At 43.6% G+C, this 16,987-nt stretch overlaps 1 long non-coding RNA gene across 1 annotated transcript in view; it reads left to right on the forward strand.

Annotated features, from left to right (window-relative positions):
• The first annotated feature begins 5,084 nt into the window (after positions 1–5,084).
• LOC135328236 (uncharacterized) overlaps positions 5,085–16,987 on the forward strand; it is a 31,751-nt gene continuing 19,848 nt past the window's right edge. Inside the window, exon 1 of the long non-coding RNA XR_010389031.1 lies at positions 5,085–5,234. This is a non-coding gene — a long non-coding RNA (uncharacterized LOC135328236). The remainder of the gene's footprint in view (positions 5,235–16,987) is intronic.

Below are 16,987 nucleotides of genomic sequence, written 5' to 3' on the forward strand. Positions count from 1 at the left end.
TCCGCTCTCCGCCAGCCCGGCCGCGATTGCTTCTGCAGCTGTCGTCAGCGCTGCCTGGCTCTCTGCACAGCTTCCCCCGCGGTCCCCTCACTCCTCCAGCGCACGCAGCCTGGCTTTGTGACACCCCGCTTTTTTCACGCCACACGCTGCGACACGTAATAACCGCCTCTGGGTTCTCGGCACGATTGTGCCTAATGTTCGCTGGGGTCCTGGTTCGGCGAAGACCTGGAGGTGCCTGTCTCCGGGCGGGACCGGGAGCTCTCCCCTGCGCCCGTCCCGCGGGTGGGTGCAGCAGGATGATCAAAAAACACCCGCTGGCCAGGCGGAGCTGTCTTGCTCTGGCCCAGGGGAACACGCAGGGCAGGGTTGTGTCTTTAACCCCACCTGTCGCCAGAGCTTCACTTGCCTTGTGTAGGGATGGACCCAACTGCCCCGTCTTCTATGGTTCGTAACCCAAAATACTCCGTGGAGAGGGAGGGTATCTGCACGCATCCTTTGACTTATAATCCATTTCTTGTATTTCTTTTAAGTACAGTAATTGTGGTTAGGGAACTTTCCTAAGAAATATGGGTTTGAGCCCTACCAGGTTAAAATGCATTGAGTCTCAGTCTCCCATTTGCTGGGTATCTGCTTCAGCCAGCTAACACTAATGCACCAACATGCCATTCTTTAAGGAAAGTAGAGACAATCACAGCTTATAAAGAACTCCACCAGTGATTAGCAGAAAGTAGTATTAGTAAAGTCTTTTGGATGAGGGTCCTCAGGGGATTTCCACAAAGAAATTTTTACTTTCTCCATCCCAGGTGGTCTTAGGGCTTAGTTCTCTTTATTCAGGGTTCAATTCAAGGTGCATGGGAAATAAAAATCAAAAAGGACACAGCTATTGAACTGAAGTATTATGGAACCAAATTGAAAGAAGAATTACATATCTGAGTCCAAAACCATGATTCAGAAATCCTAAAGCTTTTATTGCGCCTAATCCATAGTTGTGGTTTTTAGGTTTTGTCCCCTTGGACAGGTTTCAGCAGCCATAAACAAGTCAGGCAAAATTGAGTGGTTTTGTAAATTTTTATGTAGCAGCCCTAGGAATCAGCCTTTGAGTGTCTTGAAAATAAGTGTTGTATTCAAATCTAGAGGGTTTCTGACTTCTGGAAGATGAGGAAAATGCTGATTTATGTACTTCGTGTGTTTTGGAGCATCGCTAATAATACAGTGCACTCTGATATTTCACTGTGGGAAGAGAAAAGTTCAGTAGTTGTTCCTCCTTGTCTTCACTTCCATGCCAGTGACTTCTGGTAGGTGAGGATAAGGACAAGGTCTCCCAGGAAAAAGAGAATAGCCAAATTTAAGTTTGCCAAAATGTTTGAATTGTTTGGTGAACTACGGCCGAGTTTTGGATTTGATAATGGGATACAGAACCCTGAGCAGTCAGTCTAGTCCCAGGCTAGGCTCTGGCACATAGACACTGCTTTGGGAGGGCTTATGTATCTCATATCAGTCATTTTTAAGTCAAATAGGGCTGAAACCTGATGCTAGTTAAAATACATTAACTTTAATGGTGCTCATGAATTTATAACCTTGAAGTATCTAGTTTTTGGCAGGAAGGCAGTATTCATGGTGTTTAAAAAAAAAAAAAAAAAAAGTTTTCCGAAAGTGATGAACTCAATTTCAGTTGTTCCCTGTTTTGTCCAAATGTTGTCTCACTATCAAGGATTTTTTCCTAAATTTGTATACATCAGTTTGTAGAGCTGCTATTCAGGGAAGAAAATAATTTAAAGCTCAGCATATAATTATGCAATTTGGTATGTTTGTTCCAGCCTGAATAATAAGCTTCTTCCATGACAAGGCTCCTGAGCCATTTGGCAAGGTTATTAGCTCAGGCAAAGGGAGATATACTGCTGCTGCATCTATGCTGATTGTACAAACCAGGTCACATCAGTCTGCACCATCCTCTCCCAGCACTCATTAGTCGAGTATTAGTGCCTGTGGAGCCCGGATGGTTGTCTCTCCCCCTTCATGAGCCCTGGATGCTTTTGGTACATTGGAAGCTTGGAATAGCTCCTCATCCACCTTATGCCAATATCCTCCAAACATATTTTCAAAGTCTGTAGCAGCAGGAATGCAGGAATCTGGTACATGAGTGCCCAAGCCACGAAAATGGCTTTCATGCTCATTCTGAAATTTCCACTCCTCTTTATGTATTCCAGTAGATGCAAGAGGAGAAATGATGCAGCAGGTTTCTCTGAGAACTGCCTCATTAGAGGGGCACAGGCAGGAAAAAGCACTCCTGTTCTTGCATGAGCCTTGGGCAAACCTCACCCAGTGCCCTGCGCCCAAACTTCCCAGCTGCACCGCACAAAGCAGCGGGCAGCACCCAAAGCTGCTGGAGGGACTCCAGTACAGTGCCTGTACACTGCAGAGAGCAGGAAGGGTGCCTACGTATTGTGAATACCCAGGCTGGCACTGCAGTTTCCTACGAAAAACCCTTTCTCTCCTGACTTGCTTCTGAGGCATGAAGTTGCTCCTGTGAGCAAACTGCAGATGTGCCGTCTTCACTTGCCTGAAGGGCTAATATGCCCCCAGGGCAACCAGCGCTTTGGCCACTCTCTCACGTGGTGCTAGGACTAGCGTAGAAAGTTCCCGTCCTGTCAACAGAGCCAGAAAAGGCTCTCTTCATCTGCTTTCTTATCCTTCCATGCAATAGATTAATGCAGAATTTCTCTCTAAGACAACAGGATTTAGAACCGTTTACCTTACTGTTCCCTGCTTTCAACTACAGGATGCAGGAGTCCTGATTAATGCTATTACCTACCGAGCAACATGCATTGTGCTCTGTTCTTATGACTGGAAGTCAGTGACTGGATCTCTTAGAGTGATATTTCCTTCTAAAAGTCCACAGTTGTCTCATCCAACATTTCCATAATTAATCCCTTAGTAGTGAACTTGCGAACTAAGTGTACACATTCATTTCAAAAATGGCCTCTCAGAACTTGAGTAAGATGTTGTCTTTTTAAATATTTGGACAATCACCTTCAATGTTTTCTTTTCCATACCTTGCAAATTCTTAAACTTTTTTCGGATAACCTAGCTTTATGTTTTCCAGTTCAGCTTGGTATTTCCATATCAAAATTGCATCCATATCAAAATGCATAGGAAATTATGACAATAGATGCATGCAGGTGGAAACTTTTTCTTAAGACCCTCTGTGGTCACAGCCTAGATGGGCTGGAGCAGGGCGAGAGGACATTGCTCTTCTGCAGTTGCACCGTGTGATTAGCGGTGTATGCACTACACCGGGTAGCGTTAATGAAGGGACTACAGACTCTTTCAACCTCTCCATTCTTTGTAAACCCAAATATGCACCTGTGTATGAAGAGTTAAATGCCATTTCTAATGACATTTATTTCGGCATCTAATATATAGAAGTTGGCAGGAGCAGGTATCAGAAACAGTACTAATATTTATTGTTAGAAATGCATACGCACGCACAGGAACTCAGGTCTAGCACAGGTGTGTTCACTGAGTGACTTTTTTCTTCACTGGTACGCCCGAGGGGAACTGATCTTGCCCTCCTGGGAGCCGCAGGCCTGCTGGCGCTGAGGAGAGCGGCCAGGAGAGGGGGGCTTGCCCAGGGCCTCAGCTGTTGCAGGCTGCGTTGGGGCTGGTTCCGGCAGCACCTGGCAGGTCGAAGTCGAGGAAAGAAATGTTTGGGAGTGGTTGTGCGCGGGACAGGAACACCGAAACCTGCAAACTGCAGACCATCAGCCTAGTTACTCGTAACTGCTCCAGTGTATCGGGAGAGGCTGGAGAATATTGTGACGTTAAACTGAGGCTGCTAATTGCAGTTGTTATTTATTATCGTGGGTGTAAAAGGGGTTACAGGAAAGAATCGGATTGGTCTGTAGCCTGAGGTCATGTGCCCGGAGCGTCCTTCAGTATTATGCGCCCTTCCAAGCTGAAGTTAGAGACCAGCGCCTGGGACAAGTGTGGCCTGAGCAGCCGCACAGCTCCGCCGCCAGGGCTTGTGCCCGTCCGCCGTTCTTCCACGCGTTTGGTTTCCAGATACGGGGAGAAAAAATGGGGGGTATTACGCGAGAAACTAAACAGCCCTCTGTTTAGATTCGTTTTCAGTCCTTACCGTCTTGGCTCAGAATTAGGCGGCTTTTGAGCTTACCCCAAAATTAGAGGATAACTGATCTCGAACCCCCCTCGATCCTTCCATGCAGAGACAAGAGCACGTGCAGACGGCCCAAAGCACTTACTAAAGGACAAAAATGCCTAGCAGAGCAAGTCTCGCTGCTGTTCGTACCCAACCGAAAGGGCCGGCTCCTTTCGCTAATCCCGCTGCACTCCTCGAGCAGCACAGGCCATTTGCAGGCGAAAAAGAAGTATTTCCTCTCATCGGGTTTTACTCGCTCCTTTTCAGCCTCACTGCAGGCTCCTTCGCTCTTGTTTCAGGGCGAGAAGCGCCGACTCTCGCGTCTCGACACCGTCCGCGCTTGCTCTCCCAGGCAAATACCGCCAGCCTCCGCAGCCCCGCGGCCGCGGAGATTTCCTTTGCCTCTTACCCTTTTTCCCTTGTCACCGGACTCCTCCTCTTATGTTTTTTTTTCCCTCGGAGATGGATAGCCTAGGAAAAGAGGCGGAAGGTGAATCCCCCCCCGCCCCCGGCAGAGGGGCTCCCTCGAGTGGGCGCCCCGCGGCTCCGCTCCGCGCGGCTCCGCTCCGGGTTTCCTCCGGCCGAAGCGCTGTGCGCACAAGCGGCGGCCCCGGCCCCGGCCCCGGCCCCGGCCCCGGCCCCGGCCCCGGCCCCGGCCGCTGCCCCGCGCGTAGGTAGCCCCGGGCTGGGCTGTTTACTTTTGCCCTTTCCCTCGTCCGTGCGCGTAGTTAGTGTTTGCAGCTCTCGTCAGCTTCGGGGATGGGGATTTCGTCCCGAGGAAGTTATTTATTTTTACGCCTCAGGAGGCAGTTTTAAATCAAACCTCCGTGTCGGTGGTGGTGGTGGTGGGGTAATCGGTCCAGCCCCACTCCTCAAAAGAGCCGGGCGCTGCCCGCCGCCGTGCGCGCCTCCTCTCCCGGAGCCCGTGTGGGGACGGGGGGGTCTGGTGCGTGTTAGACGGGACGGGGCGTCACGCTCGGTGACAGGGGGAGCGGCTACCAGAAGAGACGGGGGCTCCGAGGAGGGCCCGTCCCGCCAGAAGGGGGAATAGTGGCTTTCGTCCCAGCTGCGGAAGGTAAAGGGGACTTGACCGCTGTCGCTGTTCCCCCCCCCCCCCCCCCCGGCGTTTTCGGGATGCGGGGCCGGCCGGGCCCGCGGGTGCCCCTTTGCCCGGGGACACGAACCTGCGGCTCCTCCCGCCGTCGCGAAACGCAGCGGGGCTGAGAAATGCGCCTTGCAGGAAGCGCAGCCCCCTCTCCCCCGCGGCCCCTTCGCCTTTTTTCCCTTCCTTCCGCGCCGGCGGAGGCCGGAGCAGGCATCAGCAGCGGCGGTGCCCGGCCGCAGCGGGAGCTTGCGGAGGGGGCTGTAGGGGAGCCGCTTGCCTGCGGGGTGACGAAGCGGAGGCGTCAGGGGAGGTGGGCAGAAAGCCGGGGAAGTTTGGTAAATATTCGCCTTAAAGCGGGGAGGGGGCTGCAGATCGCCCCCAGCAGCGCAGCGCAGCACAAGGCGGGCGGGCAGTAAAACCTTTCCCGGGTAAACGAGAAGCCGCTCGCACCCGCGGATGTGGCGCTAATGATTGCGCTGCATTAGCTCTCCAGTAATTACGAAAGCGGACCAATAGCTTTTATTGAGGAAAGGAACATATTTAAAGTCAGGAGCTTCCCTAGTACCTGAAAATCAACCTCTGAAAACGAATGGGATTTTCCCTCCCTGTTGAATCAAAGAAATTTCTATTCTTAACGACCGAATTTTGCCCTGAAAAGAGGCACTGTTTCAAAAATAACAGCAGCACCCAGGGCAATTTTGCAGCCGTAGAAGCACGTTTTAAACAAAAATGTTGCCTGCGGACAGAAGTGTACTCTGAGAGAGGCTGAGAGCAGAACATCCCCGCTGTCTTTCTCAGGATTTTCTCGTATGCAGGCAGCACGGAAATGTTATTCCTCCCTGCAGATCCTGAAGTTCTTCGGACAGGATTTTCTCCTTCTTGATCTGCTCAGTGTCAAACGGAGTCATTGCTGAGAGGAACTACCCACCGCGGCGTTATGCCCCCGGGTAGCAGAGGGGTTACTGCTGCAGCCTGCGAGGTTGCCGGCTGCCGCTTCGGCGGCTCCTCCCGCCGCCAGCGTCGGCCCGCGGCGCTCCCGGGGTTTGTCTTGTCTTCTGCGTTCCCCGGGCCTGGGGCGGCGGGGGGGGGGGGGGGGGGGTTACGCCGCCGTTTCTGCCCGTTTAAATTCATAGGCCCTTTCTAGTGGTTTGGTGTGTGTGGGTAAAGGGAGACGGGCGGTTTCGCTGCGGAGCCGTCCCGCAGGGCCGTTTCCTTTCTGCCCCTCCCGGCCTTGTGCAGCAGCCGGGCCCGGCTGCCTGCGAGGGCTCAGGGCAGCGGTGAGGGGCGTCTGCGGGACGGCGCTGCCTTCGGTGCTGCCCTGCCGCGGCACCCGCGGGTCTGTATGGCAGCGGGGCGTCCGCGCCAACCTCACCGCAGGCAGGTCAGGGCGCTTTACGACTGATCTAGCCTGTGATTTTTTTTCCCGTTTTCTCGTGCCCAGAGGTTCTAAGCTCTTAATTAACTTTATTGGTGCAAACGGAAGGGCTACAGATTGCGGTGCAGATTCTCTTAGTTATGTTGATGAATAGATTCCTCCATATAGCGTGTATATATATAAGGAGTTTCTCACTTGCCCACAGCACTTTACTTGAAAAAAACAGGAAGGACTGACACGCTTTCCCTTCATCAGATTAAAACCCATGTGCTATTTGTAAATATTTAAATCCTTTTGCCAGGTTTACCTCTTTCTTCCAAATGACAAAATGTAGAGATTTTGCTTGTCGTTGCCGCAGGAAAAACAAAGCATTTCCTCCACCTCACCCCCCCGCTAAAGGAGAAAAATCCAGAGCGTTTTTTTGTGTGTGTGTGTGGGGGGGGGGGGGGTTATTTTGCTTTCATTACTCTACGTTGAGACATAACAAACGATTACAGATTGGAAAACACATTTGAAAACAGTAAGGTCATGGTACGACAAAGGTCTGGCCAGCATTAATCTGGTGTTTGCAACAGTTGACAGTTGTGAAGGGTCTTTTTTTGTTTGCTTGTTTTCCCTTTCCCCCTTTCCTTTAAAAATAAACCCCTCCAAACAGGACAAATTCTCCCAGCTACTATAGGTGACATAAAGCCTCCTCTCCCTTTCCACTTGCAACCAGCACGAATGGGTGCATTGGAAGATGATTTAATTACGTTTGTGCTAATCGCTCTAATCCCCGTTATACCGGCAACAAACGACCGTAATGGGACCCACATGGGGCGGGGGGGGGGGGGGGGGGATGCATCACCCAGCACCCGCGGGGGGGGACGCGGGCGGCGGCCACCTCCTTCCTTGTCTTCGGGTGCCCGCATCCCCGCCCAGCCGCAGCCGCAGCCGCAGCCGCAGCCGCAGCCCCAGCCGCAGCCCCAGCCCGGTTTTGTGGATCCCTTCCAGTGAAGAGTCACTCGGTCATCCCGGCACGCAAGCGGAGCGGGGAGCGGGGCGCGCGCGGGCAGGAGGAACCCTCGCCGTTGCAGTGTTTGCACATGTTTTCTCTTCTACGAGTCTTTCTAAGAGAAACAGTACCTCGAAAGATCCAGATGAAGCGAGGAAACCGAGGTGAAAAAATAGCAGGTATTGTTAGGAAGTCATGCTACGTCTTATGTTTAACTCCAGCAAGGCAAATGTTAGAAAAGGGGGAAAAAAAGTCTAAATAGTCTGAAGGCTTTTAAAAGATGCTGTTACACTCACAGTCAGGGACATCATATTTAAGAATGTATGGCTGAAAAACATGAAACCCGGTCATTTTAAAATACAGCATAGTGTGTGTATGTATGTACATAGATATATATACACACATATATATAGAAAGGACATGAGTTTACCAGAAGTTCTGGTCATCAAAGAGATCTTTTTGTTGCATTCATTTCTAGTTTTACCTTAATTTGAAACACATTGGTATCCAGGGATAGGTCTTTGAAAATGCAGGCTATTTGGTTTATGACCTTTCGATAGTAGGAGCTCTGCACAGCATGGAGTTTGTGCCCCCACTTCATGACACTGACAGTCTTATACTTGCAAAAGGACATGGGCCAACAGGGAGCCCATAGCACAGTTTCACTGAAATGGGCAGAAAAGTGGCTGTTGCTGCAGAAATAGTAGGTGGTGGTTCTTACGTTGCCATGATCCTAAACTTTGCCCCCTCTTCTGGATCGCACACATCAGGGAAACCCTTGGGCTGCTTTGGCCTGGGGGGGATCAAAGCTGAGAGAGCTGCAGCTGTGCTAGGGCAGTACCAAGGGGAGCTTTTCCCCACGGGTGAATCCTGCCAGGGGACCATAGCGCTGGTCTTGCTCAAGAAGGACCTTGTGACCACATTCCTTCCATGGAGCCATCGTCAGGCATATTTTTCTTTTATTACAATTACTACATGTGTTGTGTAAGTTTTTGTTTCAAGAGTGAACTTAATATCAAACTCGCTTTCACTCATCTTCTGTTAATACAAATCATATGAGGAGCCTAAGACAAGTAGTACTGGTGTCAGCAGAGTGGTTTTTGATGTTGCCCTTGTGAGCTGGCTGGGTCCTACAGACATAAGTAGTATGGAAAATTGGTTTCCTTGGCTTCTCAGGAACTTAAAAGAACATGAGTAAAGATGCACGTATTGTCTGCAGAACAAGGATTGGATTATTCATCTGCTTACATCTAAGACCCCCATGTAAGGACTGTGTTCAAAAGGGATTGGATTACTCACTTTCCTGACTGTTGTATTGTTTTTCATAGCAATGTATTATGGAGCCCTTTGATAGAAAAATCATGTCTTAATCTGCTGTGGCTAAAACTGACACAGAGGGATAAAATTATTAATTGACAATTTCCAGTTAAAATAGTACACGAAATAAATAGACTCTAGAAATATTTGGTAACTCTGACGTGATATTTTTTGTAAGCACAGTAACATCAATTCCATGTTCTAATCTTCTGGGGTCATAATCGTAAGCAGACTTTCTTCTGCTCTCCAGCACCAGTGGATTAATTTGTGCTTAGCTGAACTTCACAATCATTATTCACAAAAAGTCTTGGCAATCCATAGGAATGGAATTTTAATGTTATGGGGAAAGTGTGAACGTTTACACACTTTTTTACCCTCAAAAATTCACAATCTTTCTTTTGTCAAGATAAAAGATTGTCAAGGATGGTACAAAAACCCCAAGACCTTTGAGTTAATTCTTGAAGCCGCACATGGTACGCTTCTAATTTGAAGAAGAGAAACAGCTACTAGATAACATGAACACAAACAACATGAAGAGTTTGTCCACTGACTCAGTATCCTTCAGGAGAAAAGTACGAAAGCTCCCCTTGAGAAACTAGGACACTTAAACCCAAAATTTCACGTCCAAGTTATGTTTATTTTTATGTGTCCCTTCTACTAGCAAAATCTTCCATATACTCTTTTGGTTCTGAAGAAAATTAGAAAGGAGGAAAGTGCATTAGACATACCTGACAGTATAAATCTAACCAGCCAACCAAACCGTCTTTTTTCGGTCTTTGAGGATAACTTCTAACCTTGGTGATATGGATAGTGACAAATCTCTTTCTAGATCTTACTTCCAAAGATAACACCACTGACTCATAAGCACTATTTATGAGTGCACTATTTATTTATCAGTTCCAGCCAGAGCAACTTCATAGAGATCACACTCCTGGTTTTATGTCAGTCATGGTCTCCTGGGAAGGTTATGAGTCTATGAACACCCAACTCGTCCTTTGCTAGATTATGTGGTACACCTGCACCCTGTGAATTGGCATCAGAGAGGGTGAACCCAAAGGGGCACTTTAATCACAACCAGAGACCGTTACCTTACAGTTTATTGCAACAGAGATGCCTTTTGCTTTAGCCTGGTGTTCTGCTGTGTCTGTACAAATGGGACTCTTCCATTTACTTTATAGGTCTCCTATGCATCATGGACAGTGCATTTTACTGTGTTTTCTTTTTCTTTGAGCTTAGACTATTTTTGATTAAAGCATCCTGTGTATTAAGTAACAGTATTACTTGTGCTAAGCTAAGACCATTTCTGGAAAGCTTGTCAGAAGGTGAGGTATTAATGGTATTATTGAATTTTTGCTTCTTCCAAACCATAGTGATGTCCTGATTCTACTCCTGTAGCTTGTCTGCTTTTGACAGTGGGCCAGAATTTTGTTATGTTAAATGTGATGTAAGGATAATATAGTTAAGCCTCTCCAATTGTTGTATTTTGGTGGCCTGCTTAGCCACCAAAGTATCATATATTCTATATAAAATTCTGCTTAATTCAAGTATGTGATGAACAACTTTTAAAATAGGCAAAAGATTGTTAATCAGCATTTGTGGATTTAATTTGAGGATGATTTTGGAGTAATCTGATGAGATTAACATTATTGACATAAAGCTGTTTGGCTGGCAACATGGGCTTCCATTTCTGTACTTTTTGTACGATAAGAACAACTGCTTGTGCTTAAAAATTATCAACATTCACTGAGAATATATCTTAACTGCTAGTTTCTTTTAATTCTGTTATTTAGCCAGCATTAAGAAATTAGAGAACGTTTTGTATTCTAGATTACATACCGCCCATTTACTAATCTGGGGGGAAGGGAAGAGCAGGCTACAAAGGAAGAGGCTGCTCTGCCTAATTCGGGACAGCTGTGGATAGAAACAGATGTGCTGGGCAGGGCAGGATGGCTGTTACTGCTAGGAAGAGGGAGGGATGAGGGATGAGCATCGCTGGGATTATGTATCCTTTTACAGAGACCACTAATCTCACCTCTTCCAAACTTCTGTCTTGATCCCCAATGCAGCTAAGAAAATCTAGTCTTAATAAATCAAAGGTAATTTCTTCCTTTGGGCTTTCCTCCTCTTTTACTATTTTGTCTTCAGATCCAGACCATACATCTTAATTTTCCGACGATTACTAAATACTACTCTTTTAAAGGAATTAGGTAGTTATTTTCTAGGCATTTCTGAGCCTTTGTTATCTTAAATAAAATCTGTTTTATACAGAAATTCAGCATAATATCTATCTATGTACTATTTAAATATTCAAATTAGGCCTTTAAGTGTTGTGAGTTTCAGTATAATATAGCAGGATGTACATTGTCAAAAATTAACATCAAGAAAAGGAAATAATGAATTTATAAAAAAAAAAGCTGAAAGAAGTTTTAACAAAAGCCAATTACTAACCATGTGACTTCTGTATTTTATTACATAATTAGATCTTCTCATAAAGAGGGAAGAACGATTCAGGCATTATCATATTTTTACTGTGATAGATGAATGTTGTGTGTCTATTGTAAATTTTGCTACTATGCCAGAGGAAAAAAAAAAACCAAAAATCTGCTAGTGCAAATCAGAAACAGTATAGTCACATTTTAGAGAGCACGCATCAGTAACTAATATATTCATTGATATAAATTCCTCTGTGGAATATAGAAATAAGAGGTTACATTTGATGATGATCAAGACCCTGCATTTGTTGACAATAAGAAATGCACGAAGAGACACGCATCTCTCCAACACACCTAAAGCAGTTCAGTGGTCTCCTAACTCCTTTGTCATGCAGGTAATTCATGCTGTAGAAGGCAAACACAAATCACCAAATGGAAATTTTGTTTAGTCAGCAGGCCTGTTTGAGAGGTTCTCCAAATATAAAAATATATTTCAATTAAATTATGTTAAACACAGCTACAATATTTCTTAGAATTCTTAACGTGAAGACAGGGAAACTGCAGTGGTGAAAATACTTTTTTCCAATATGTAAGCAATAGCTAAGATAAAAGTCATGGAAAATATCTGTGGCATCCTGTCCTGGAACAAGTATGTTCTCCTTGGTGTAGAACAGTAATACTAAGTCTTTTTCACCATCTAAATCTCTGTGAAGCCTCCTAGAATTTTTGGCCTGTTGAGTAGCAAGTAGGAATGGCCTATGAAGAGGGCCACGGGATTGAAATGAAAGGTCAGTCTATTGGGGTGTGGTCATGCACTTGCAGAAAAAATTGTGCGACTCAGGGAGATGTGTGTATGTTGTGAGTGGAAGGCCTGCTTTTCCTGTTTGTAGAAAAAAACGTCGTCATCTCAGTTTTATTTTATGTTTATGAAGAACACAAAACTCAAGCTATAGTCCAACAGAATAAATTGCTGCAGGGGAAGTAAACAAGAAAAATGATAATTTATTTTCAATATCTACCTTACCTTTCAGAAGAATTGCTCATTTTCTTATGTTGTGGTTACATATCAAAAGCATTGTGAACTTGTTAGTTTTTGACTATTAGCACATATGTTGACATGGATGTGTCTGCCCCAGGTCCCGCAGGGCATTCATTGCAACTCGGCAGCCTACGCACATGAGCAAGGCCTAGAGAATGAGATTCTTACAAATTAAAAATGAGATAGGTTGCATATACAGTCTTGTTCCAGAAAAACTTATCTGGACAAGATTTCATACTTATCCATTAAAAAAAAAAAATGTCTTGGCTGCATGGATTATAGGAACTTTTTTTCTATAAAGGTAATAATAAATGATATGCCTGCCCTGAAAACTTAAACAGTGTTTATACTGGTATCCATTGTCAAAGCCAGACTATCGAAATAACGAATGAGGTTCACTTCCTCACAATGTGTAAATGTCCTAACCTAGAGTTAAACTGTCAACAGCTGAAAGACAATACCATTGACATGTACCTGGCACTAGTTACTTAGGTTTATTTTTTCCTGGAAAGCTGTTTAGGGCGACAGAGCGGCGTCCGGGTTTCCCAGGTTGTTGTGCTGACAAACTGCAGTGGTGGTAAAGGCAGGGAGTCTGACAAAATCTCATTAATCATTTTAAATTAAATCCAACATTCCTCTCCAGTACTGCCTGGAAGAAAGCTAACTTTTACAAATGAATACTCTGTCTGAAAAGATCTGATAGCCTGACCATGTTGCTCTCAGATAAATATATTTGATTTTTGTCATGTACACATGCAAAATAAGTATTATTTTGAACCTTAAAAATAATGCATGAGTTGGATCGCTAGAAATCTTGAGTTTTTTGTGCCTGTTTTCTGTAATAGGTGCTATGACCGAACAACACCTTTGAAAATTAGGATTTCTTCATTTTTTCAGCCATTCTGATGAATTGTAGTTACTGCTCTTTTAAATTATAATGCATACATGGAAAGTTCCTTTTTAATGGAAAAATTTTCACATAGGGAATGGAAGCGTTCTGTGTACGTATTTTATAATCCACTTCTCTAAGCTTGGTTGGATGAATAAGAATGGAAAACTGCAAATCTATTAATATTGTCAGCCAAAGCACTGAAGTGATGTAGTGGCAATGTGTTCTCTTTGAAGCTTTTACATATACTTTCATTTCTATAACTAATTCTATCTAGTTGGTTATGATTTAATTATATATATTGTATAATAAGGCTTAACTTCTAACATCTGATACATAGTATTAGAAGACCACATAGATTTTTACTTTACTTACTAAAATCACTGTTATATGCAGATTATAAATGTTTCTATATTATTTCTCTTTAAGCTAAAATGAAACCATAATGTGCCTATGGGAGACACAGGAAATCCTTTAAGTCTGTCCTTTGTCCATTTTAACAGTGCTTTTGAGATTAGAGTGGTAGATTTTACAATGGCAGAGAACAAGTCATCAACCTTAATGTTTATTAGTTTTGATACTCACATGAAATATGTGAAAAGAAAAACCCTTCTCTTAATTTTTCAACTGTAATCCAATATAAGGCAAGTAAATTTGACTTTTATAAATGCTTAGTATTGTATTATTTTGTACTTTTTAATATGATAAAGTAGGTATATCTCAGTGTTTGCTTAAGTACTCAAAATAATTTAATACTTGCTTTTTTAAAAAAACAGAGCTGTAAAAAGTATCAAATTGAGCAATGATAGCTTATACAGAAACCAAAACTATTACCTCCAAAAAGAACAATTCCTGTTGATTAATTCATCTATATAATGATCAGTACTAAACTTCAGTACACTGAAGAGACAATAGTAACATTTATTTGCCCAGCTAAACAGTTTATTTTCCTAAATCTGTATTTTGAAATTGTTTATAATTTTGCTTTTTCCAGTGTGTGTGTTGGCGGGGGGAGAAGTTGAGAACAAACTGACATATATTTATCCTAAATGAGCGTTTCTTGTCCATTTCAAAATTGGCAGCCTTGTCTCTAACTTCCAATTGTTTAGGCTTTTGTGTGTCATTATAGCTCGAAGAAGCTTTGTTTTACTTTGAAAAGCCAAAGCTGTATAAATCTGTTGTTTAGAGTGTGAACAAAAATTATACAAGTTTAGAAATAGTTTTGAAAAAATTATGTCAGACACTGACTATAACTGAGTCATGGCAGTATGTGATACACATCATATTCCTTAAATATGTGTAACATTTTACATGGATACACAAACACTAGTCTCACCTGCACGAATAAAGAAAAATTGTACATGTGTCACATCCATGTATACTGAAGCTATCAAAGTTTCAGAAATAGCCATTAAGAATGGCTGTTGTAGGGGTATGCGCTGCAGCGTCCTCTCTGCTTTCAGGGCATCCACCGCACACAGTCAGTGTCCAGGCTACCTCAGTGAAGTAGTGATGGTCCCCCAGTGCTCTGCTTTCACAGTTCCACCTATCTGCCAGGAGGGAGAAGTTCTCCCATGGTTTACTAAGGAACAGTCACAGAGTACTTAACCTAGTACAAACTTATAAAATATACAGCCAGTTCAAAAGACAGGCAGTGGTGGAATCGCACCCTAAATTGGGAATCACTTTGCTGCACTACCATCATGCTCATGTAATTAGGTTTGGGATCTCCTACCTAAGTCTTCCAAAGTGCTTGATCAAGTAGTTTTCACAGCATGCCAATGAGCACACTTAGTAACATCAGGATCAATGATGTTTCTATCACTTATTTCTTTTAAAATATATGTGGAGAAAGCAATAGTGCATTGAAGATGACCTTCCCACTACTTAGCTTTCAGAGAGCTTTTGGAGGAGGACTAAGAGAATTCAAACTTTATCATTCTCCCTTTGTAGAAGTGCTGTTAAACCTGCTTAAGATTTTTTTTCTTCTTAAGACATGGCAGAAAACTGCCTGCCTTCATGATTCTTAAAAGGAAGAAATTACTTCTCTGCCAGGCAAGGATAGAAGAAATGTCTATTGTCATCTTTTTGTTTATTGGATAGTTCTAAGGGGATGCACATCTGGCATGTTGTATTTGCTGTTTTCTATTCCACCCTGAGTTAATAATGTAATGCACAGCGTGAGTTTGGCACTAATGCTAGTTAAAATCCTATTGCAAAGGTCAAACGCTGTTATCTGTACATATGTAGGCGGAGTTTTTTGTTTCTCTCGGACCTACGTCTTATCAAAACCTTAAGCACATCATCCTGTTTCTAATTTATCTTCTTGGTCATTATGCTGGCCCTGAGGTTTTCTAAACCTTGTAAACAGAGGTACTCAACCACACCAGAAGGACCAAGTTCTTTCTGCTTGTTCTATTCCTGATTGAGGATGCGTACTGAGAGTAGCCAGAAATTAAGAAAAAAATACAGATTAAACAATTATACACACATATACAGTGCAAAATCAAAAACAGTTTCACTGATGTCAACATAGTTGCCAGTGAGAAGAGCATTAGGCATTGCTCTTCATTTGTGGTATGAGAAGAAAACTTTTCCTGATAAGATTAGTTGTAATTTCAGAATTCACTGAATTCTCTTATATTCTTTTAAAAGTGTGTAACTTCTGAGAAGCGTTTTCTGGAAAGCTGTATTTTGCGGTCTCCATGCAAGAGCACTTCAAAGAGCACATGGACACTTTTCCTCATTGTTGGTTCTGCAAAATATGATGTTGAAGTTTTGTAACTTGTCTGTTTTTTATAGGACTAAAGACCTATGGCTAAGGCAATGTTTAGTATTATGCTTTTTATCATTCAAAAAATTATATTTAAACATTTAAACAAAGCTCCTCAGCTGAAGTCTTTATTTGTGTTTGAGCTTATTTCACCATTGATGCATGCGTTCTTGGGCCTTCTGAAACGTATGAAAGAACCCAGAGATAAATGATGAAAAGTTACCCTGAGAGAGGGGAATAATATTGTAAAACTTAGCCGGAAGATTGCTGCAATACTGCAGCTGCCTGGCTTTGGCGATGTATGCTACACAAATGCAAATGACGTTTACGCTTGACTAAAGGTAATGCATACAACTCTGCATTACCATGCAACTCTTTCTGGGTGCATTTTTGCATATGGACCAGAACTGTTGTTTATACTAAATACTTAAAATAGCAGTGGTAGCTACATTTTTTTTTCTCTATGTCATTTATGTAGCTGTTATGTGGACTGAAATCAGTATATTGTTGTTATCATCACTGTTTCTGTAACAGTTTAAGATAAATGTAATAATCACTCTGTGCCAAAAGGAAAACAGTAGAGTGGGCAAAGTGCATACCAATTGGAAGTAGGACCTGCATTCAATTCCTGGCTCTGCCATAGGCTTCCTACATAAAAATCAAATCCATCCGTAAAACAGAACTAAAAGTATTTTCCTACCTCACCTCACTGTGTGGTAGGAAAAAATGATAAATCTATTAGTTACCATGATGAATTCAGATGCTAGAAACAGCTGAATATTTATGTAAAGGAATATCATCAGGAAGAAATTAAGGAACAGCTCTTATTTCAACTAAATGTTAGGTTAATTTAAGAAAAACACTGTACTATGAGTTATGTGAACAAAAACTAGGCAGATTCTCG

This window comes from Dromaius novaehollandiae, chromosome 4, assembly GCF_036370855.1.
Source record: "Dromaius novaehollandiae isolate bDroNov1 chromosome 4, bDroNov1.hap1, whole genome shotgun sequence".
In the NCBI taxonomy this organism is placed as follows: Eukaryota; Metazoa; Chordata; class Aves; order Casuariiformes; family Dromaiidae; genus Dromaius; species Dromaius novaehollandiae.